The sequence below is a fragment of the Marmota marmota genome, unplaced genomic scaffold (genome assembly GCF_001458135.2).
Source record: "Marmota marmota marmota unplaced genomic scaffold, marMar, whole genome shotgun sequence".
NCBI classification, from domain to species: domain Eukaryota; kingdom Metazoa; phylum Chordata; class Mammalia; order Rodentia; family Sciuridae; genus Marmota; species Marmota marmota.
The window spans coordinates 1,027,541-1,052,509 of NW_025999990.1; the positions used below are offsets into that span (position 1 = coordinate 1,027,541).

At 37.2% G+C, this 24,969-nt stretch overlaps 2 long non-coding RNA genes and 1 other non-coding gene across 3 annotated transcripts; 1 reads left to right on the forward strand and 2 right to left on the reverse strand.

Annotated features, from left to right (window-relative positions):
* Positions 1–1,994: 1,994 nt before the first annotated feature.
* On the reverse strand, positions 1,995–20,355 carry LOC125617780. Its single transcript, XR_007348895.1, has 3 exons — positions 20,227–20,355; positions 18,826–18,835; positions 1,995–2,006 (listed from the first exon to the last, which is right to left on the reverse strand). It is a non-coding gene; the product is annotated as an uncharacterized LOC125617780 (long non-coding RNA).
* LOC125617808 lies at positions 13,275–13,465 on the reverse strand. Its single transcript, XR_007348922.1, has one exon. It is a non-coding gene; the product is annotated as a U2 spliceosomal RNA (small nuclear RNA).
* LOC125617781 lies at positions 18,208–20,306 on the forward strand. Its single transcript, XR_007348896.1, has 2 exons — positions 18,208–18,243; positions 20,141–20,306. It is a non-coding gene; the product is annotated as an uncharacterized LOC125617781 (long non-coding RNA).
* Positions 20,356–24,969: the final 4,614 nt, after the last annotated feature.

Genomic DNA, 24,969 nt, shown 5'->3' on the forward strand with positions numbered 1-24,969 from the left:
TTAGCACTTGCCTTTGTCATTATTTACTTAAGCATTTCCTGTTAGTGATTAACTTAAGGTCCAACTCCCCACTAGACTACATGGTGCATGAGGACAGGGACCACGGCAGCTTTTCACAGGACCTGATGTTGGTTCCAACTGATTTTCCTTTGTTCTTCGATGGAGAGACAGTTGGAGGGGAAACTTAAAGAAAAACAGAGATGTTTTCCAGGCTTCTGAGCAGGTTTACAGATTTCGTTTTAGACTAAATCTTCACATTTGAGCAGCTGACCATCTGTCATACCATTAAGGCAGTATCTCCTATAGATGAACATAAACCAGAAAGCTGGGCAATGTTTTAAAAATCTGGTTCATGTGAAGAATAAAATCTGAAAGAAAAAACAAAAAAAAACAAAATATATGAAGTAAACTTCAACCTTCCCTGTTTTTTTCCCCAACAAAAAGTTTTGAAAAAAATAATAAAGGAAGGGAGGAGACCATGCTAGATTAAAGAGCTTTAAGAACATCATAACTAGATGCAACCCAGGGCCCTACATTTGAGTAAGTTGGATAAACCAACTGTAAAGAGGACAAGCAGGGGAAATTTGAATCTAGACTGGGTTTTAGATAAGATAAAAAGTTATTGGCAAGAAAAGATAGAGATCATTAACTAAAAAAAGCAGGTTACAAACAGCATGTACAACATGATCTCATTTTGGTAAAAATATGCATATGTGTATTTATATATGCATAGAAAAAGCCTTAAGGACATAGACACAGGTGTTAACAGTGGTAATCTATGGATGATAAGAATATGGTGCTATCAATGTTTAAATTTTTCCTTATATGAATTCACAGCTTTCTAAAAAGCATACATGCTATTATGTATTAAAAAATTGAAATATGATTTTTTAAATTTAAAGTTTTCAACAGATGCAGATTTATACTGAAGGCTGTCCATGACAAGTTTTTCTATGTCCTCCACCTTAGAAATGAATAGCGTGTCCCAACTTCTGAGTAGATCTCAGTATGAAGGATTAAAAATGTTTGCAGTTCTTGAACTGAAAGTGAATCAATCAGCTATTGAGCATGCATACATTTTCCACCTGCAATGTCAGTAAAGGACCTCCCCATCAGTAACAGTAAAGGTTGCAAGAAAGCAACCTTTTACAGTGAGAGGCATACATAATTATTACGCAATGCAGAGGCAACCATTTCCCACCCGAATGGAAAAACCCACAGTTCATCAACTGTTAAGGATAAGAAGTGTATAGAAATTTTAGAAAATGCTGAGTTCCAGTGCTATCTGAGAAGGAGAAGGAAGGGTATTTTGCTGATAATCTTGAAAGTTTGGAAAGGTCACTATTGGGTACAACTGACCTGAATATCAAGAGATTTGCATCTAAGTCCTGGCCTTACCCCAAAGGAATTAGAAATGTTCATGGCCAAAGTGGTCCTCCTCTTCTATATCTGTAAAATGAGGCCTAGGTGACATCTAAAATTTTAATTGCTTTACAGCGTATCTCATTAAATAACAAAATATTATGTTGGACACTAAGCCATAACATTAAATATAACAAGAAAATCTTGCTAACATTCCCTTTATGGATTTCACATTGCAGAGGAAGTTGCCTATAGAGGGCACTAGACAGTTAATAACGTGTCTTTGAGTTGATTTGACTCAAGAGCAGAAAGGGACCTTAAGAATCATATAATCCAAACCCCCTTTTTTATAGAGGAGAAAATGAAGTCCCAGAGAGACCAGGAGCCTTGCTCAGCACCACACAGCTATCACTGGACAAAGCTGAAACAGTAAAGAATTCTGATTCATGTTAAAAACAATCTTACAAAGTTCTGCAAATTAAATCACATTTAGCTGTCCATTTATGAATCTACTACCCTGAACATAATACACCACAATCTCCATTAAAAGGAGACCATCATAGAAAAGGTACTCTTCAACCCCCTTTTCCAAGAGGCCTTTAATTCCAGTGTCACTCTCATCTACAGTGTTATCCAGTGAAAGTCTGCTGACCCACTACCATTTTGTTGACAAACTTCACTGTCACTTAATTACCAAATTATTGTAGCCCTCAAATTGCATTGGAAAATAGGATGGTGTGTTGGGGTTTTTTGTTTTTGTTTTTGTTTTTCCCCTCCCATTTTCATCAGTATCAGTTATCAAACAATGGATTTGGTCTACTTCACTTATTTTTAGGGTTAGGCAAAACTATTGGACTGGCAGTGTGGTACTTAGAAGTTGTCTGAGTATTTCAGTTGGCCTATGGTCAAATTAGACATGTCCCCTTGTAATTGTCTATTGCTTGCCAGTGCAACCCTCCCCCAAAGAAAAACAACAACAGTTAATCTGTTCAAATATTGTGTATGAATCCAGGCCCAACCACAACTAGATGTTTTATGTGTTCTTTTTAGGATTTTCTGTTTGTTATTGTTTTGAGAAATTGACAAGTAGGTGACAATATTCTGTAGTAGAGAAATCACCAACATTGGAGCCCCCACAGACATAGGTTTAAATTGTAAATCTTGCCTCTCTGAGTATCAGATTTCCCATTGCAGAATTTATGTGACCAAGTGAGGAGTGAGGAAATTCATATGCAGTGCCTAGATTGGTGCTTGGAAAGCTATGAGTGAATATCCCACTTGAAGAATGTGGCTCATTTTCAGAATTAGGAAAGGAAGCAGAACTCCACAGTGCAATGGATTCAAGGTCACATCTATGAAAAAAAGGTATCATCTTTAAAACAACCTATGGAAAATAGATTGAATAAACATTCAGTGGATTAACTTCAGAAAAGGAGTTTTAGTCTTCTCCAAGCTAGGGCCACCTGTGCTCTTCTGGTTCTTCAACTCTTACAAGCAGCAGCATTTCTAAAGTGCAGCCCAAATCACCCTGCACATGTGAGTGGTCATCCAAGAGCATGCTCAGTTATGAACATAGATGGAGGAATTTATGGTGAGCTACTTCTCCCTCCATAAGGCTTCCAGAGTGCAGAGAGAACATTTTGGGTCCCTGATAAATTCAGTATATTCTTAGAGTTTACAGGGAGGCGAACAAGGGCAGTTATACCTTGCTATGCCAACTATTCCTAAACTGTTATAATGTGATCCTCATTTGACCCTAACCAGACTTCCCTCTGCATTAAAAGATAAGCTTTAAAATAGCCAACCTTCAAAATTTTAAAAATATTTCCAATTTTGCCCTTCCCCCTTGGAGGCTCTACCAAGACTTTGTCAGAGCACTATTCTCAATCACTCACCTGTAAGGAATTGGTTCTCACCTGGGAACAGTTTTGTCCCATAGGGGATACTTGGTGAGGTCTGGAAATATTTCGTATTGTCATGACTGGAGGTGCTGCTGGCACCTGGAGGGTAGAGTCAAAAAAGCTACTGAACATTTACAATGCACACCCAGTTCCAACAGGTTATTCTGGCAATATTGTGGGGAGCCAACATTTAACCACTAATTAGCAATGTCTCAATTAGTGCAGTGAACAGTGAAGAAGTTTCCCCACCTCTGAACGACTCTGGCCATGTTCCTATTCTCCATCCCTCTTGATCTTCAGTGTGCTTGAGGGCTAGCAAGCACCAAATCCACGTGGTCCATTTTTAAGAAATTTCATCCTGTTTTTTAAAGTGATTTTTTTCCATGTTCTAAGAAAAAAAGGCCAATGCTATATATTTTCTACACTTTGGTGAATGAGCTATTTGAAGTATGGACTTGAGACCACAGATTTTTCAGGGAGATGTTCTTACCTCTGTTGATAATGCCAAAATTCTTGAAGTTGTGAGGAAGACTAATGGACAGAGCACTCATTTTCCTTGTTGGCAGATAGCACTAGTTTTATTTAAAAAGAAATAGAAACTATGGAATATGGTATCTTAAAATTAGCACTTAGAATTTCCACTTTTAATATTTTAAATATTTCCCCAAATAAAATTTCCTTGTAAGTCAGTGTTTGCAGTTATAAGATCAAGTTGAGACTTGAAATATATAAACAACCATTTTTCCTGTTTGTGATAGGTTAAAAGAAAGAAGAAGAGGAGGAGGAGGAAGAAAGGATAACATAATATTACTTAACTCTGGAGATGATTGCACAATGATTTTCTGAAGACAAGTAGCAGGCTTTGAATCTGAGGCATTTAATAAAGTTAAGCACCAGCCTTCACTGTGGGCACAGAAGCCACAGCTCACATTGTTGGAATGAAGCCCAGGATGATGTCAGCCTAGGCAGAGACCTTATTGATAACCCTGCAGTGTGCTTGTATTAGGCAGCGATGTCTCTGTCACCAGGAACCTCACTGAAACTTCCTGAAGCTCTCAAGCATGTCATAGTAATGCTGTGTATCTTAAAACTTGCCATAGAAAGGATTCAGGAGGTTTTCCTTTATAAAAGTTCTTATGATCATATATGTCTCAGGTCTTGGGAATCTATTCAGACCCCTAGAACTAGATTTAAAGATTATTTTAAGTAAAAACTTGTTAGCTAAAGAAGATACAGAAAGAAATCTTATCTGAATTTCACTTACCTTCCAAAGACCCAGAAAATACAGCTGCTATTAACCCTCATGCTGGTAGTTTCCTGGAATTCAGCTGCCAGAGAGACAGAATGCCCCCATTGTCATTAGCAAGAAAAAAATAAAAATAAAATTAGAAGCTTCAGTACCTTCCCATTGATGTCCTAATCATCTGCTACTGCCCCCTATCCTTTTTTGTTAAGTTTGGTATACAAACCTTTTTCTCTCAGGGTACTGAGGGAGGGCCTCATCACTGAGTATTTCTGCATATATGCATAAAGTAAACCTATCTTTCCTCCTATTCATCTCTCTATTGTCAAATAATTCTTGGGACCCTAATCACTGGACTCAAGTTGGAAGAGGAAATATTTTCCTCTCCCAGTTTTGGTGAAATGAATGGGTTGTTTGGAACTCTGCTCCTCCAGAAACTGCCCCTGAGGTCTCTGACCCAACTGACAAATTTCTTACCAAAATCCCAGATCTCTGGAGTCCTGTCAAGTAAAGGTTGTAGGAGCTTCTCTTTATCTTTTCCCTCCAAGATTGAGATTAGCAGGAGCAGACATGGTAGGAACTAGTCCTTGGTGTATTGTGACTGGTGTATTGTGACTTGTGGCTCGAGTGCTCTTGCCATAGATTCCTTTTCTTCCAAGGACAGCCATGGTGTCCTGTCTGTTCATTTTGTGCTCTGAGAGCTTGGCTTGGTTCCAGTGACAGTGTTCACTCTCTGGCTTTCTACATGCAGGGAGTGGGGAGGAGGACAGATTGTCAAGTCTATGCTCAGAAGCAGCCAACTGTCAGGTTGGGGGCTCAAGAATTTGCAGTCAACTGGATAGAAATGCAAGTATCTTGAGCATCTCATTTGCAGCTGGCATCATGCCAACTATTGCAAGCTCTTGGAGGATTCATCTAAGTCTAAAATAAAGGGCCTCAGCCAGTTTTAGCTCTTATGGTCTCTTTCCTGTTGCCCTACTAGTGGTAGGAAGTCCCATCTCAGTACTGTCTGTCAGGTGTCATGAACACATCACTTCTGTGGGAGCCTGAAGATGAGAGTTTTTGCAAGCATCCTTCTTACTCTCTGTGCCAATGGCAGCCTTTGCTTGCCTTCTCTTCACTATCTTTTGGAATGACCTCAGATCACAGGGCTTTGCATCTTCTGCACCTATTTGGGGATGCCTTTTATGTCCATAGTTAAGGCATAAAAATTTTTATTAATTTTGAGTCATATTTTGGAACAGGTATGCTTTTAGAGAGCCTAAATTGTCAATAATCAAATAACAAATCATTTGATTTGGAAAAGCTTTTATATTTGTGAGGATTTTGGGAGAGCTCTTACCCTAAACAAATGGCTCATTACCTATATGGAAGGATCAAATTGGAAGGACAAAAAAAAAAAAATGGGTCATGGCTAGCCTAAAAGACTCCCTTCACTAAATTAAAGAACAAAAATCAGATTCAGAACAAAAATTAAAATCTACACTCACCATAAGCTCACTTATACCACCTTTTTTTCCTGAAAATGGCCCAGTTGGAGGTTAATGTTCAGGGCCTGATAAGAGCTATTATAGAAGTCTTCCCTTTGAAGGTTAATTGGGTCAAGGTGGAACAGTGTGTACTCAGAGGGAAGAAATACACTCACAATCCTCTGTCAAATGATTTATAAAATGTTCTAAATGCACCAAACTCTAATTCCAGAAGCCCCAGAACATAGATATCTTTTGGTTTCCATTTTAGTTGAAAATCTCTCCAATGGAAAAAAATTTTAAAAAGCAAATTTTAAATCATGTAGTTGGATAGGCAGTGTCCTTAATGTTATTGTTGAGGCTGCCATTCATTCAATTCTTTGAAAAACTAAAAACAAACAAACAAAAAAAACAAAACACAAACCTGTCCTTGACTTACAATCAAACATGTACAAAAGAAATATGGTTGTAAAAGTAAAAAAGCCCACCTATGTTTCTTCCTGATTTCAAAAACTCCCTTGTTCTTCTCCAGATGATTGCAGGTGCATTAAAAAGTCAGAACACCGAACATTATCATCAAATAAGAGATAGTTACCTTTCCCTATGTTATATTTACATGGGTAAACACTATTAGAAGTACTTCAAGAGACTATGAAGTTTCCAGGAATTTGTCAATATCCTTACTGTCCTGAAAAAATGATATCAATCATAATTCTGGTTATTGTCTTAAAATGTATGTCACAGAAACAGTCAAATTTCCTTGTCAATTGCATAATTTTATAGCAAATTCTCATCAAATCTTTAACCACAGCTATTTTGAGTCTTTTATAACAGATAGCTACTTGTTTTTATCCTTATGTTTTGCAGAAATTGTTACAAGCAGCAGCAAGTCAGAACGCCTCATCGTGAAGAGAAGGGGTATCTCAGAAATCCCCAGAAAGGTCTCCAATATGTACTCTGGATAAAGGTTTCTGATGACTACATAAATAACTTTGAGTTCATACTACTGGAATGGATGAATATTTCTAAAATCCTAGTGGGTAAAACTGATAACCTGAGATTAAGTAAAATAAGGATTAATTACATGTGTCTGAATGAACTGAGGAAGAATGATCATTTTATGTTAATAATACATTTTATGAATATAAGGAACCCATATTTTTTAACATATTTATAATTCACAACAATTTAGTATATTATACCTTTTAAACAAAAATGAAACACTTTTTTTTATTCTCCCTACTTGTTCTCCCTAGAATTCATAAACCCATATTAAATATTCTTATTTTCATGGCAAATGAAAATTTGCCAAAAAGTTTTTGACATAAGTTCAATACAAATGTTTTATTCTTGTAACAGGACATAATTAGGAAAATTAGTTACACTAACAAGGTTTTGATTGAAATGTCTTATTTGAGAATGATGTGCAGAGAAACAGACATGACCAGACATACAGGAACTAAAGTTGACTTTATGGAGCCAACACTTACAAAGCTGTCTTGGAAAAACTGGTTTGGTAACTGGCTTACAGGATTTCTAACCCTTAAAGATGCATAATGAATATCACTTTACGGCAGGCCCAGAAAATTTAAGAGGAGGGAATTCACCCTAATCTACATGGACTGAGAGGAGGGAATTCACCCTAATCTATATGGACTGCAGATGAAGTCTGACGCAGATTCTTGACTTGGCTTCCAAGCTATAAAAGCCTTTAAAAAGTCCAATCTGAGATTTCTCATAAAAGTTTCAGCAAAGCAAACTTTAAAACACCTAAGGAGTCAGTCATCTTTCTGCCCTTATGTCAATGATCAGGCCAAATTTAATGAGACCAGCTTATTTTGTAAACAAAAGTAATCTTAATTTGATAATTTTTAATGGAAATGGGGCTGACTGTAGAGAGAAATTTATATTTCAGTGGAAAACTATAGTTATCAGATTCTAGACCCATTTATTGTCTTGGAACTATTTATTTATTTATTTATTTATTTATTTTTACTTCATTGTAAACTGGATCATCTTGCACATTTTGTCAGTAATTAGTATTTTAAGATTTTCTCCTACTCTCCTGACTGGGCATCACTGAGAACCAAAACTGCCCTTTTCCTGAACCCCTGCAAGCTAAAGCTGAATGACATGATATAACTTTAAAGGATTTATTATACAACAATTTGGGATGACAGAAAAATTCATGAAACACCTACATCTTCTATGTCTGCTCCTGCAAATAGCCATGACTGTAACATTTCCATTGCCAGCCTCACTGCAGAAGCTTCAAACCCCACATTATTAGGAACATTCTTAACTGGCCACCCTCTGGACTCAAACTGGGTCCAGTCTTTTAATCTTTTGTTTCTTTCTCCCTTTGCAGGTGTCTTCTCACAACTTCTAACTTGAATCTCTTTCCACAACAATAAAACTAGTGGGATTTTGTTTGTTTGTTTGTTTTTGGTGAAACTCCTAGAATCATTTCAAATGGGCAAAATGTAGGGACCAACTAGGAAAAGAAAAATCTTGAAACAAACAAACAAAAATTTGAACTAAAGAAGATTCACAAAGAAACCTATGTGAAATATTTGATCTGACTAGAAACCCCAGAAAATGCAGCTGTCAATAACCTTCCTCCAAGGAAATCCTGCAAAATCAGCTACCATGGATAAAGACTCCCCATTTGTTTTAGCATCAAAAAGCCTAAAGGAATTTTCCTTACCTTCCTATGCCCCTGCCTCCCATTAAGTTTGGTATATAAACTTTTTAATCTCTGGCCAGTGAGTGAGTTATGCATTACTGAGCATTCTGCCTGTGTGCATAAATAAACCTTGTCTTTTTCTTCTTCCTCTGCCTATTGTCAATTAATTTGTGGACCTCCAACCATTGACCCCAAGTTGGAGGTTTTTCTCCCTGCAGTTCCCTCCCTACTGTCAAAGCATTCAGTGACTACAAAAGTTATCTATTCCTGTATGTGTGTGTACACACCCATGAGTGTATTTACAGATTCCTGGTAGCCCCAGTGGGTTGTGACTGACCATCTTTAGGAATTTCCTTGGAGAATTGAAGCTTATTAAAGTGGAAACACTTCCCAGAAGATCAGAAATCTATCTTCAAATCAAGCTCATTCCCCTGCTCATTGCATCATCAGGCTAGGCAACTTAAAATAAACCATCTATTAAAAGTGAACCAATTACAAAACTCACCTTTCACCTCTTAGTTTTGGGAAACAACTGGAAGGACTCTTTCAATGGTAACTTGACCGGTCTCTCCCTGATGACACTGTCTTGGAATGTTGTTAAATTTCTTTTGGTATACACTTCAGGGAGAAGACAGTTGTCTAAATTAATGACAATTTTGAGCAGTTCTGAGCTTTGATGTCTGGTGGACCATGATCAACCTCTAACCCAATCCCTTGTTAGTTTTGTGAAGTCTTTTAGAACTTTTTTTTTTTTTTTTTGGTACCAGGAATTGAACTCAGGGGCACTCAGCCTTTTTTGTAGTTTATTTAGAAATAGAGTCTCACTGAGTTGCTTAGTACCTCACTTTTGCTGAGGCTGGCTTTGAATTCACGACCCTCCTGCCTCAGCCTCCAGAGCCACTGGGATTACAGGTGTGTGCCACAGTGCCCAGCCAATCCTTTAGCATTTTTAAGGCTGCCTCAGTTTCCTCATTGGCAAGGTAGGGGAAATAACACTTCACTTGAAATAATTAGAGGGAGAATAAAATGAGATAAATGTATATGCAAATGATTAATTTTCTTCCTGGCTTCTTTAAGGTGCTTTTGAAATCAGTTGGGCTACAGAATTAATACTCTGTACTCAGTAATGACACAGCTTTTACCACCTTAATAACGTATATCCTTTTCCATTTACTTAATACTCTTCACTTATTTCCCTGCTTCCCTTATTCCTGGAAAAATATGGTACATGCTTTTATATGGACAGAAAACACATTTAGTTTTTCCCATGAAAACCAAACTGAAAAGAAAAGCAAAATGTAATGTTTATTTTTGGTCAATTTCTAAATTGGAAAAAAAAAAACTTTCCTGTTTAATTTCTTGCAAGGTTTCTAGATTTCCCTTTAGCTTGGGTCTCATGGGCACAAGCTGATAAGGAGTCTGGATCCCCTTCTCTGTCTTTACTTGCATGCATAAATCTTATTATAACTGACTTTACCCACTATGACCTGAGCCACCCTGAGTCTGGATTGACCACATTGGGTAGTAAACAGGCCAAGATCTTTCTGGTCAGGGCTTGGCAGAATGAAGGGAGGAAGGTGCCAATATTGTTGCCAAATGGATGGCTCATATTTTCCATCTTTGTCTTTGTGGATGGTAGTCATGTGTTCCCTGTGGTGCCCAATTGTGCAACAGATGCTGGAGGCCCTGAGCCAGAACAAAGGCCTAGGATAGGGTTAGGCCTTCTTGATGGGCGTGGGCTGGGCTGAGCTAGCAGACCTGTGTTAAGCCAGAATAATGAGCTGTAGTGCACTGGACCATAAAAATCAGGGTATATAAAATCAAGAACAAAGACTAAAGATGGCCCCAGGAATGGTAAGATGGGGTGGGTTAGAATGACAAACCTGGGTTGCTGGTGCTTGTAGAAGTAGAGTGGCCATCAGACTGGATTCAAAATGAGGGAAGTTGAGGAGTCAGGTAAGTTCACAGGTTGAACACAGTGGATGACAGTATTAAGCTAATTCCAGATGTTTTTCAAGGGGCATATGGTGTTGATAGAGGCTCCCGTTTGCCAAAATATGGCTTCAAGTTTCTCCTGGCAGTTCCACCGTGGAGCACCTGTCTGTCTTTTCTAAGATCCAGTTCATGGTGGGCTAAGGCAATGAAGGGGATACTGGTTCCATTGAAACAAAGGCTGAATATTCTTCAGGTTATGACTGCTGAGTCTGGGTAAGCAGGGCTGTCTCCTGAGCTGAAATCTGAGGCAAATCTGGACCTCTGACAAAGATGTAGAGAAAGATGCCTGCCATGAGGCTCTAACGAGACTCTTCTATGAGAAAAAAATGAGTGCTTTAGGAAAAGTTTTCTCTAATTTACAGTAATATCCAGGTATATCAAAAAGTCACCAGTTATATCTAAGGTGACTTTTAGGAGTATTTCATTGAATGGACACTGCTATCTAAGACATACATCTACCATACTGAATATTGACCCTGTTCACAGCACTTATATCCACGACACCCTAGAAGGGGGGAAAAAGACTACAACTCTATCAACAAGGAGCAGGTCTCCAGTTGATCTCTTAATCTGATTTTGGCTTATAGCAGACCCCCCTGGGACTGCCCTAAAGTGCCGTGGTGGGAGGAGAGGAGGTGAATAACAATGAGGCACTCCCATGAAATCTGTCTCTCTCAGGGCCTCCTATGCCATTTAGAACTTGTTCTAGAACTTCTTGACCCCGTCTCCTGAGTCCTCTAAACATCCCTGGGAAGTACCCTTTTGGTGCAGGCAGCAAGTGTGGTCCTTCTCTGGCAGCAGAAATTTGAGGTGAGGAAATTTCTACAACTTCTTGGGTAGTAATGTCCACACAGAGAGTAAAATGAGGATGTGGGATCACAGGAATCAGGGCATGGGTATTCTGGAAGTGTACCATGTCTTTTCTGAGAAATGTCTTCTGTCCTCACACCGAGGTGGCTGTTTCTGACCTGAAATTGTGGTGCAGCCTCAAATCCCAACAAAGTTTCCTTCCAGAGGGGGAGGCAGCCTTCCTAAATGACCACATACTAGTTTCCAAAGGCTGCAAGGCCACTTGGATTTTTTCTTGACTAACTTTCATGAGACTTCAGTATATCTTAGGTGTGTATACTAAGTATGTAAATAAAGCCTGCCTGTGATAAAGTGGCAAATGAGCCTTTGTCACAGCAACAGAAAAAAAGTGGCCTGTAGTACATCTGGAAAAAAAAAAGAAAGAAAAAAAACTCAAACGTGAGACTAGAACAAACAAATAAAAACTCTTGACTTTTTCAAGCTCATATATAGATAGGAGACTTTGCAATTCTTAGCAAAAATGTGTTGTGCACACTTAAGCATGATTCAGGTGCTTAAACCTTGTAATGGACAATCTTCTGAATGTGAGGTTATGTGCCATGTAGGGTGAGGGAAAATTTTCATATACCTCTGGCCCACGTGAAAATGAGCTCATCTATCCGGATTTTCTCCACTCACAAAGCACTTCTTAGATTGAATTATCCAGTTGATTGCTTTATCCGTCCACCACACTTTCCAAATATAAAAATTACACTGAACACTGTTATCATTTAAAAAAATTGAACTTGACTTCTTACAGTTTTGTATAAATCTATAATTTGACCTGTATTTCCTGAATTTAAAAAAAAATTTATAACATGATTTTTAAAAAAATTCTCAGTGTTGATTTGTAAGGCTGAGCTCCCCCAGGAATAGGCTGACCTCCAGCAACTCCTCATTCACCCCCAGTAAGAGCTTGAATAATGACTGAGTGACAAAGTGTCCCATTCAGTTATTATTCAACTATATTAAATTGCTAAAGTTGGTAATTGGAGCATATCTTATTACAAAGGCAAAAGTTCAACATTTTTCCCGAGGCACAATAGGCCTGCACATTTGAAAACTTCTTGTCTGGTAAGAAATAAGATGTCAGGGCGTGGAGTATTAAATGGAGAAAGATATATTAACCAAACTCCAGCAAAATTATCAAGCATTACCTTGAAGATATTTACCAATCTCAAGCCCTTATAAGGAGGGTGAGAGAGATAAAGTAGGAAATGTTAGAAATACATGAACCTTCCAAGTTCCATTAAGCTTACACAATGGAAAAGCCATCATTTAAAGTATACTGGGGGCTGATTTTTATACAATAAATGCTGGTTTTCTTCATATCATATGATTTATCCACTCTGAGTGGTTGATGCTTAAGCAGTAACAATTTTTACATAGTTTGAAGAACTGCCTGATTATATTAAAAACCATCCACATCAATAGTTACAGGTTGTTTTCCAGAAGTACCTTTTGACATATGGCTGAGAGATCAAATTTTCTCTAAAATGGTATTATAAAAATGGAGCAGTTTTATGGAGACAATAGGATCTTTGGTACCTACTTGATGTAGCCACATCAAGTTACTGCTTCAATGAACAGGAAATGAGTATTGTAAAGACTACAGAGACAATAAACTAAGGTATTGGTCCCCAAAAGACTACATCAGAAACCTCTTTGGGACATTTGTTTAATAATTTATATCCCCAGTGCCTTTCCTTCAGATTGATTCTGAGATCTGGGGTAGGTCTAGGAATTAGTATTTGTTTTTAATTCCCATGATGGGTTGCACCATTCCTGGAGGTACTTCAATACCAGGTCGATGCATGGAGCAGACAGAGCAAGCTCCTATTCCATCTTCCTGCTCCAAAAATCAGTTTAATATATTGTCCTCAGATAGAGGACATATCAGATATTAAACTGATAAGAACAGTTACTACACTTTATTTTAGCCCAAAGGCCCAGAAGTAATGGGAATTAGTATTTTTAACAAGTGTCTTGTGACTTTTAGTGTAAGACAATTGATATCCATTCATGATACTATGGTTCTTTAATTCTTTTAATTATTTAGCAATCACCATAGTGTTTTTCAAAATATAATAGAGATGTGGTTTAGTGGTAGAGCACTTGCCTAGCATGCACAGACCCTGAATTTACTCTCCAGTATTAGAAGGGAAAATGAGCTTGCATTCTCCATCTCAAGATCACCTGGAGTGTTTGATTAGATTCCAGATCTTGAGCTCCATCACAAACCTAGTACGTCAGAATCTCCAGAGGTAGGATCTAGAAACCTGTGCTATAAATAAGCATCCCAAGTGATTCTCATGTAGTTAAGTTTGGGATCATCTGCTATATGTCAGGCACATAGCATGTCTCTAGTCAATAGGTACAAACACTTATTTGAACCCCAGTAAGACAGGGATCAGCAGATGGCTTGTGTAAGGGCTACAAAAGTGCGAAGGCAAAGAGGCAGTCCACAAGGCTGTGGGAAAAGGAGGTAGGCTGCCCTGCTGATGGAAAGGCCAGGTTTCAGGGTGTGGGAAGAATGTGGGAAAGCTGAGTGAGGCTCTTGCTCTTTCAGATTCTGGGGTTTATAAACATGGCAGCCACATGTCTGTTTGGAGATGGTTATGCAAAAGCTCCCTGACTTCAGGGTCAAGTTCTAGGGCACTGGTGGGACCTTTCACTTGGAATTTCCTGTCAGAGCTCTGGCTTTCCAGTATATAAATATGCTTTACTTTTCTTCTTTCTTCTCCCATTTCCTCAGTTTTGTTTGTGGAACAGTAATGGAACTTGCCCAGCCATTGTTTCATTTTGACACTGTAACAGGGTCTATTCTGAATTAACTTTCTCAGTTAGAAGCCTATGGAGTGTTCATTGTCCCTGTGGAGTTTTGCTGTAGTACAATTGTGTTTAAAATAACTTGTCCAAATCGTGTCTGGAAAATAATAATTAAATCTATTTTAAGCAAATTTTGGTAGGTCATTCCAATTCTGATTTGTCTAATTGCTTATATGAATGGGAGTTCAGGCAAATGCCCATTTGATTTCGGATGGTAAAAGTAATAATGGAAGTATTCAGGAGATTTATGGTATTAACTATAGCATAGAATTTTAAGTAAAAAATCTTGGTGGGACTCATTTCCCTCAACTATAAAATGGAAATAATGAGATCTGCCCTCATATCTGTCTCACCAAATTTCATAAAGTCCAATAACTTTCTGGTATTGAAAGTTGGCAAACTATGAAGTTTTATACAAACATTGTTAGTTTTAATACAATTTTTTCCCTTGACATCTTGTCTGCCTTTAGCTTCAGATGTCATTCAAACATTTTTAGACAGCATGGGTCAATCTAAAATTAAACACTGAAAACTTAACATTTGGTAGGAGGTGCTTCCCATTGCAATTGCTTGCCTTACAGAGACAATTACTTGAACAAAAATGTTTTATTTGCTAAGGTCTGGGAAGGAAGAAGTGTGATCCAAATAGCTAAGGTCCCAGTGACAAATGAAAGGCACTTGGAAACTATGGTGCATTGTTCTGTTCTTCTGGAAGGTAAAACACTGCAGGCACAAAGACGGAGCCATTCCAAGTGGGTGATGAAATTTACTTTATTGACATTATCAATAAGGATGTATTTATGGGAAACAAACACAAAGTATAGCTCACACTTATAGGACTTGGCAGATAAGCAAAGCAAAGTGATCCGAGGCCTAAACCTTTGAGCTTCCTTGGCATTGGTTTGGGGCCAGGTTAGCAACTGGGGATTTTTAAGTAATTATCTTCCTTCAACTTTATCATGCCTCAACTTTATCATGCATAAAATGAACTTAAAACTCTCCATTACATGTTATGAGATCACCAAAGATAACAGTTTTCATTTCAGGTAAAAGGTTTCACATAGTTTTCTCAATTACTAGGTTATTAATATTACTTCCTTCACATGCATTGAAATCCAGAAAAATACATAATGAAGTGAGTAAATTGCAGCAAAGTCTCTGTTTAATATTTTGGCTTTCACAATATATCTACCCTGTTGTTAGATTAACAAAAGGAAAAAACCATACCTCTCTTTAGGACTGCAGATAAAAAGGAACTTTATAATTCCAAATTATCCTTTCTTCCCACTTCCCAGAAACTTGTGAGAAAAATGAAGATTTTGATACATTAAATTCAAGTTTATAAAATAATTATTGTTATGCCTTAAATTCATGCATATTATTGCAAGTTGATGAATCATGGCTGGTTCTTGTAGAATTTTTGACTGAAAAAGAAGGTTAATGTATTGGTAGTTAAATTTGCCAAGTTGACAAATCCTGAGAACAATGAACTTTTCTTCTAGGATTAGGTAGAAGTTATGGCATGTTTAAAGCCAGAAGGAATCTTCAAAGACATCAGTTTTTAGATTAGAAAGCTGGTGCAAAAAATGTAAGTAATAACATTAACAATAAGCATTGAGGCTGGAGGATCACAAGTTAAAAGACAGCCTCAGCAATTTAATGAGGCCCTAAGCAACTTAACAAGATCCTGTCTCAAAATAAAAAAAATAAAATAAAAAAATAACTGGGCATGTGGCTTGGTGGTCGAGTGCATCTGGGTTTAATAATAATAATAACCATTGACTAGGTGTTCTGTGTGCTAAATTTGTGTTTAGCAATTGCATACATTGTTTCATTTAACTGCTAAAACAAATTCAGAAATAAGTGCTAGAATTAATGCCATATTAGAGATAAGGAAACTGAAGTTGAGAGAGATGAGGTCATTTCCTCAAAGTTGAACATCTTGTTGAGTCTCCTGAACTGTCTTGATGAGGATATTGATTCACTCTTTCACATAATCACTTAACGTTTATTGAGTGCATATTATGTGTCGAACATTGTGCTTGGCACCAGGGGACACAAAGGTAGGTGAATAGATATAGGTCTGCCTTTGGGGTGTGTACAGAACACTGGGGGAGACAAACATTTGCCAAGTGCCATATGAACACATAATTGCAAACTAGGGGCAGTGGGTTTTGAGGCAAAGTAGAGGGTTTGTGAGAGCAAGGAAGCTTTTCTAGTCAGTGGTATCAGAGTGGTGTCTCAGAAGATGTATCCATTGCTAATCTGAAGGATTAGCAAGTGTTAACTAGAGGAGGTGTGGAGAGTGTTAAGAGTGTTTCAAATTGTGAGGTTCAAGGACAAAAACCCAGGACTGGAACTGGGGTAGTGGTGAGAGATGACAGGTAGCATGGTCCAATTTCCAAAACCTTGAGACCTTTATTCTTTATTATGAGAATAAGATCTTCTGGAATTATCTTCACAAAAGGTTACCAGTAACCTTCTAGTCATCTAACCTTCCCCAGCTTGCTTCCTTCTCAAATGTCTGGAGCACCTGAGAGCAAAGGCTTTGAGTTACCAGATCCTTCAAGAACCTCAGGGTTCTTCTCCTCCTGTTTTGCCTCATGTAAAACTGCATGTGATCTTCTGAATGTTAATTCTTGCTCATTTTCCCAACTTCCCAAATATTATGCTCTGTTTTTTAAATTTATTTATTAGTTCTAATCAGTTATACATGACAGTAGAAAGCTCTTTGATTCATTGTATGCAAATGGAGCAGACTTTTTTACTTCTCTGGTTGTGCATGAAGTAGAGTCACACCATTCGTGCAATCATACATGTACCTAGGGTAATGATGTCCATCTCATTCTACCGTCTTTCCTACCCCCTCTCCTCTCCTCACTCTCCTTTGCCTTATCCAAAGTTCCTCTACTTATCCAATCCACCCCCATATGGATTAGCATCCACTTATCAGACAAAATGTTCTGTCCCTGTTTTTTTGAGATTGACTTATTTCACTTAGCATGATATTCTCCAGCTCCATCCATTTACCTGCAAATGTCATAATTTTATTTTCTTTTAATGCTGAGTAATATTCCATTGTGTATAGGTACCATTTTCTTTATCCATTCATTTATTGAAGGGCAACTAGGTTGGTTCCACATTTCCAATTGTGTTGCTATAAACACTGAAGTGGCTGCATTACTGTAATATTCTGTTTTTAAGCCTTTAGGGTATAGACAAGGGGTGGGATAGCTGGGTCAACTGGTAGTTCCATTGCAAGTATTCTAAGGAATCCCCATACTGATTTCCAGATTGCTTGCACAAATTTCCAGTTCCACCAGCAAGGTAAGAGTGTGCCCTTTCCCCCACATCCTCGCCAACAATTATTGTTGTTTGTATTCTTGATAACTGCCATTCTGACTAAAGTGAGATGAAATATTAGTTTTGATTTGCATTTCTCTAATTGCTAGCAATTATGTACATTTTTTCATATATTTGTTGATCAATTTTATATCTTCTTCTTAGAAGTGTCTGTTGAGCTCCTTAGCCTATTTATTGATTGGGTTGTTTGTTTGTTTGTTTGTTTGGTGTTAAGTTTTTTGAGATCTTTATATATCCTGGAGTTTAGTGCTCTATCTGACATGCATGTGGCAAAAATTTTCTTCCAAAATGTAGGCTCTCTCTTCACCTCATTGATTGTTTCTTTTGCTGAGAAGAAGTTTCTTAGTTTGAGTCCATCCCATTTCTTGATTCTGGATTTTATTTCTTATGCTTTCGGAGTCTTGTTAAGGAAGTTGGGGACTAATTTGACATGATGAAGATTTGGGCCTAATTTTTCTTCTATTAGTTGCAGTGTCTCTGGTCTAATTTCTAGGTCCTTGATCCTCTTTGAGTTGAATTTGGTACATGGTGAGAGATAAGGGTTTAGTTTCATTTTGCTGGGTCTTTCTTTCTTTCTTTTTTAAAAATCTAATCTACCAGCCTATGACTTTTAATTGGTGAGTTTAAGCCATTAACATTTAGGTTATTATTGAGATATGGTTTGTATTACTGGTCACTTTGGTATTTAGCTTGACTTGGTTTCTCCTTTGGTTGGCTTTTCTTTTATTGTAGTTCTTCCCTTTGCAGATTATCATTGTTGTTTTTCATTTCCTCCTTGTGTAATATTTTGCCAAGAAGGTTCTGTAGTGCAGGCTTTCTTACCATAAATTCTTTTAGCTTTTGTTTATTATGGAAGGTTTTTATTTTATCGTCAAATTTGAAGCTTAACTTTGCTGGATATAAAATTCTTGGTTGGCATCCATTATCTTTTAGAGTTTGGTATATGTTGTTCCAGGATATGTTGTTCTGGCTTTGAGAGTCTGGGTTAAAAAAGTCTGCTGAGATCCAAATTGGTCTTCCCTTATAAGTAATCTGATTTTTCTCTCTTATAGCCTTTAAAATCCTTATTATGTATGCTAGGCATTTTCATTATAATGTACATAATGAAGATCTGTTGTAATTATGTACATTTGGTATCCTATAGGCCTCTTGTATTTGGTTTTCCAATACATTCTTCATGCGTGGGAAATTGTCTGATATTATTTCATTGAAGAGATTGTGCATTCCTTTGGTTTGAATCTTTGAACCTTTGTATACCCCAATAAATCTTAAATTTGGTCATTTGATGGTATCCTATAGTTGTTGGATGTGACCATCTTCACTGTGAGGTCAACTTTATTTTCAAGATTGTATATTTTGTCTTCATTGTCTGAGGTTCTGTCTTCCAAGTGGTCTAGTCTGTTGATGATTTTCTCCATTGAGTTTTTTAATTGGCTTATTGTTTCTTTCATTTCACTAATACTGGGCAGAATTTCGAGGATTTCTGTTTGTTTTTTTCTCAGTTTGTTTCTCTTTCTTGAAGTAATCTCTTGCAACTTGTATTTGCTCTCTTATTCCTTTGTCGGAGTGATTGATTTTTGCCTGTATCTTCTCACTTAGGTCATTCTGTAATTCCCAAATCATTTTAGTTATGTATACTCTGAACTCCTTCTCTGACATTTCATCTACTGCATTATCTATGGATTCTATTGTTGTAGTGTCTTGGTTTGTTTGGGGCACTTTCCTTCCTTGTTTTTTCTTGATGTCTATGTGTCTTCCTCGCTTGCCGTGTAGATCTGAGGTATTACAGCTTCTGCCCTATTGTCTTATAGTGTGCCTACAGGTTACCAATACCTCATTTTTAAGAGAGAGATCAATATTATAGCACTCAATGGACCCAACGTGCAGCCATATATCAGTTAGCTTCTATTAAACAAAAATGATGAGTTCAGTTATCTTCAACTGTATAGTAAATAGGTTTGGATAATGGTTTACAGATACAGAAAGGGGGGACTGGAGGGCTGGATGAAATGTTTATGAGGTAGGATGTGAGATTATAGAGGTATTAGATTATATGACTAGTGAGAGGATAAACATAAGAAGTTGGCTGTTAGTAGGAGAAACAAGAGATAGGCAACCGCATCCAAGATTCCCAGTTTCCTCAGCAACAGGATAACTGTTAGCACCCCTAGTAGAGAAAACTCTAGTGCAGCCAGGCCACAGGGACCTTGGTGATGTCTTATCAGGCCCTTTTTATTGTCTCTAGATAGAAGTGGTGATATCCCAGTTTCATGGTGGTGGCAGCGTCAAGCCTGTATGTTTCCTAAAGTCGGGCTGTGGAGCCACACTTTGGTGAATAAGGAACCCAAGTGCGGGGTGGCTCTCTGCAGGCTCTGCCTCCAGAACCCTGGGCCACCAGGGTGTGGGGGGGGTGGGTGAGTGGGTTCTGCCTCCGGAACTCTAGTTTCATTTTGCTGCATATGGATTTCCAGTTTTTCCAGCACCATTTGTTGAAGAGGCTATCTTTTCTCTTATGTATATATTGGGCACCTTTGTCGAGAATGAGATAACCATATTAATGTGGGTTGTCTTTGTGTCTTCTATTCTGTACCATTGGTCTATATGTCTATTTTGGTGCCAATACCATGCCATTTTTGTTACTATACCTCTGTAGTATAGTTTTTAAGGTCTGGTATAGTGATGCTACCTGCTTCACTCTTCTTGCTAATGATTGCTTTGACTATTCTGGGTCTCTTATTTTTCCAAATGAATTTTATGATTTTTTTCTATTTTTATAAGGAATGATGATGGGATTTTAATTGGAATTGCATTGAATCAGAACAGTACTTTTGGTAGTATGGCCACTTTGACAATAGTGATTCTGCCTATCCAAGAACATGGACGACCTTTACATCTTCTAAGGTCTTCTTCAATTTCTTTAGTGTTCTGTAGTTTTCATTGTTGAGGTCTTTCACCTCTCTTGTTAGATTGATTCCCCAATATTTATTTTTTGAGGCTATTGTGAATGGGGTAGTTTTCTGAATTTCTCTTTCACAGGATTCATCACTGATGTATAGAAATGCATTTGATTTATGGGTATTGATTTTATATCCTGATATTTTGCTGAATTCATTTATTAGTTCTAGAAGTTTTCTAGTGGAGTTTTTTTGGATCCTCTAAGTTTGGAATCATGTTGTCAGCAAATAATGATAGTTTGACTTTTTCTTTTTCTATTTGTATTCTTTTAATTTCTTTCTCCTGTTTAATTGCTCTGGCTAGAGTTTCAAGGACTATGTTGAATAGAAGTGGTGAAAGAGGGCATCCCTGTTTTGCTGTTTTCAGAGGGAATGCTTCCAATTTTTCTCCATTTAGGATGATGTTGGCCTTGGGTTTAGCATAGATAGCTTTTACAATGTTGAGGGATGTTCCTAATATTCCTATTTTTTGTTGTGTTTTGAACATGCTGTATTTTGTCAAATACTTACTTTGCATCAATTGATATAATCACAATTCTTCTCTTTAAGTCTATTGATATGATGGATTATGTTTCTTGATTTCCATATGTTAAACCAAACTTGCATCCCTAGAATTAACCCCACTTGATCATGGTGCACTATTTTTCTTAATATATTTTTGTATTCAATTTGCCAAAATTTAATTGAGAATTTTTGCATCTATGTTCATCAGGTATATTGGTCTGAAATTTTCTTTCTTTTATGTGTCTCTGTCTTGTTTTGGCATCACAGTGAAAATAGCCTTGTAGAATGAGTTTGGAAGGGTTCTCTCCTTTTCTATTTCATGGAATAATTTGAGGAGTATTGGAATTAATTCTTCTTTGTAGGTCTTGTAGAACTTGGCTGAGAATCCATCTGGTCTTGAGCTTTTCTTGGTTGGTAGACTTTTGATTGCATCTTCTATTTCCTTGGTTGAAATTTACCTTTTTAAGTTGTGTATGTCCTCCTGGTTCAGTTTGGTTTGATCGTATGCCTCTAGAAATTTGTTGGTGTCTTTGAGGTTTTCTATTTTACTGGAGTATAAATTTTCAAAATAGTTTCTAATTATCTTCTGTATTTCAATAATGTCTGTCATGATATTTCCTTTTTCATCAAGAATTTTAGTAATATAAGTTTTCTCCCTCCTTCTTTTCGTTAGAGTGGCTAAGTGTTTGTCAATTTTATTTATTTTTTTTAAAGAACCAATTTTTGTTTAGTCAATTTTTTGAATTGTTTCTTTTGTTTCAATTTCATTGATTTCAGCCCTAATTTCAATTATTTCCTATCTTCTGTTTCTTTTGACATTGGATTTTTTTCCTCTTTTTCTAGGGCTTTGAGATGTAATGTCAGATCGTTTATTTGTTGGCTTTCTCTTCTTTTATTGTGAAAGCTTAATGCAATGAAACTTCCTCTTAGTACTGCCTTCATTGTGTCCCAGAGATTTTGATAGTTTGTATTGGAGTTCTCATTTATCTCTAAGAATTTATTTATCTCTTCCCTGATGTCTTCTGTTATCTATAGCATATAGTATCATTCAATAGCATATAATTTAGTATCCAGGTGTTGGAGTAGCTTCTAATTTTTATTTTATCATTTTTTAAAATTTCTAATTTCACTATGGTAAGATAGAATGCAGGGCATAGTATCTCTATTTTTTGTATTTGCTAAACTTGCTTTGTGGCATAACATATGGTCTATTTTGGAGAAGGATCCATGTATTGCTGAGAAAAATATGTATTCGCTTGTTGATGGATGGAATATTCTATAGATGTCTGTTAAGTCTAAATTGTTGATTGTTTTACAAGTTCTATAATTTAGTTTTTGTTTGGAAGATCTATCCAGTGGTGAGAGAGGTGTGCTAAAGTCACCCAGTATTATTGTGTTATGCTCTATTTGATTCTTGAAATTGAGAAGGGCTTGTTACATATACATAGATGCTCCATTGTTCAGGACATAGATATTTATGATTCTTACATCTTGTTGATGTATTATTCTCTTAAGTAGTATAAAATGACTTTCTTTATCCATTTTCACTAACTTTGGTTTGAAGTCCACTTTATCTGATATGAAGATAAAAACCCCTGCTTTTTTAAGTGGTCCGTGTGAATGATACGTTTTTTACCATCCTTTCACCTTCTGTCTGTCTGTGTCTTTTCCTGTGAGATGAGTCTCCTGAAGACAATATATTGTTGGGTTCATTTTATAAAATCCAATCTGCCAGTCTATATCTTTTAATTAATGAATTTAAGCCATTGACATTCAGGGTTATTATTGAGACATGGTTTTTATTCCCAGTCATTTTGGTTTAATTTTGGTTTTTAACTTGACTTGCTTTCTCCTTTGATTGGCCTTTCCTTTAGTGTAGTTCCTCTCTTTGCAGATTTTCATTTCCTCCTTGTGGAATATTTTGCCCAGAATGTTCTTTTTATAAATTCTTTTAACTTTTGTTTATCATGGAAGGTTTTTATGTCATCAGAAAATCTACAGCTTAATTTTGCTATAAGATTCTTGGTTGGCATCCATTTTCTTTCAGAGCTTGGTATATGTTATTCCATGATCTCCTGGCTTTGAGGGTCTGGGTTGAAAAATCTGCTGAGATCCAAATTGGTCTCACTCTGTATATGATCTGATTTCTCTCTCTTGTGGCCTTTAAAATTCTATCCTTATTCTTTATGCTAGGCATTTTCATTATAATGTGTCTTGGTGTAGATCTATTGTATTTTTGTACATTTGGTGTCCTATAATTCTCTTGTATTTGGTTTTCCAATTCATTCTTTATGTTTGATAAATTTTCTGATATTATTTCATTGAAGAGATTGTGCATTCCTTTGGTTTGAATCTGTGTGCCTTTCTCTATTCTGATATATCTTATATTTGGTCTTTTGATGTTATCCCATAGTTCAGATCATGGTTTCTTACCATCTCCACTGTGTGGTCAGCTATATTTTCAAGATTGTATATTTTGTCTTCATTGTCTGAGGTTCTGTCTTCCAAGTGATCTAGTTGTTGGTGATGCTTTCTATTGAGTTTATTTTGTTTATTGTTTCCTTCATTTCGAAGATTTGAGTTTTCCATTCCCAGAATCTCTATTTATTTCTTGAAATAATCTTTTGCTACCTGTATTTGCTCTCTTATCTCTTTGTTGGTGTGATCAATGGTTGCCTGTATTTGCTCTCTTATTTCTTTGGTGGAGTGATCAATTTTTGCCTGTGATTGCTCACTTAGGTCATTCTTTAATTCACAGATCATTTTAAGTATATACATTCTCAACTCCTTCTCTGATATTTCATCTACTGCACTGTCCATGGAGTCTATTGTTGTAGTGTCTTGGTTTGTTTGAGGCACTTTTCTCTCTTGTTTTTTCATGTTGTCTATGTGTCTTCCTCTCTTGCAGTACAGATCTGTGGTATTGCAGCTTCTACCCTATAATATTGTAGTGTGCCTGCAGGTTACCAATACCTCACTTTTAAGAGGAATATCAATGTTTAAAGTACTCAATGCAAACAATATACAGCCATAAATCAATTAGCTTCTATTTTGACATTTACAGTTTTGTTGCTATAAAAAGAAATGGTGAGTTTGGTTATCTTCTACCATATTGCCAATAGGTTTGCATAAGGGATTACAGTTTCTAATGGTGGAGGAGGGAGTAGGCTGTGATGTTTATGAGGTAGAATGTGAGAATATATAGGTATTAGATTATACGACTAGTGAAAATGTAACCAAAAGAAGTTGGCTGGTGGCAGGAGGAAAAAGAGAGAAGAAACCCCATGCGAGGCTCCCTGTTGCCTCTGCAATAGGATGGTGTCTATTAGCACACCTAGTAAAGATACCTCTCCAGCAACCAGGCCCACAAGGACCTTGGTGACAGTTTTCCAGGTCCTGGTTCTTGTCCCTTGATAGAAACAGCCATGTCTCTAGTTGGTGGAGGCAGTAACGTCAAGCCTGTAAGTATCTTGATGTTGGGCTTCCAGGCCCCAGTCAGTGTCCCAAGGTGGAAACTGCCCAAGTTAAAGCTAGTGGAGGCAGCAGCAGAGGTAACCCAAGATGGCAGAGGTGGTGTCCCAAGATGGAAGCGACTGCTTTCAGAGATTGGGCAGGAAGGATGGGCATTACGATGGCATTGGTGGCCTGTTCAGTGATGGCACGGTGTGGCATGCAGTGCTGCAATGGGCAGCTGCCTCCTGGTCCTGTCCAGTGTCTCACAGTGGAGATTACTACATGGGAAGGGCTATGACAGTGGCTGGAAGGTCCTAAAATGGAAGTGGTTTGGGTAGATCCGCATGTTGGTGAATAGAGA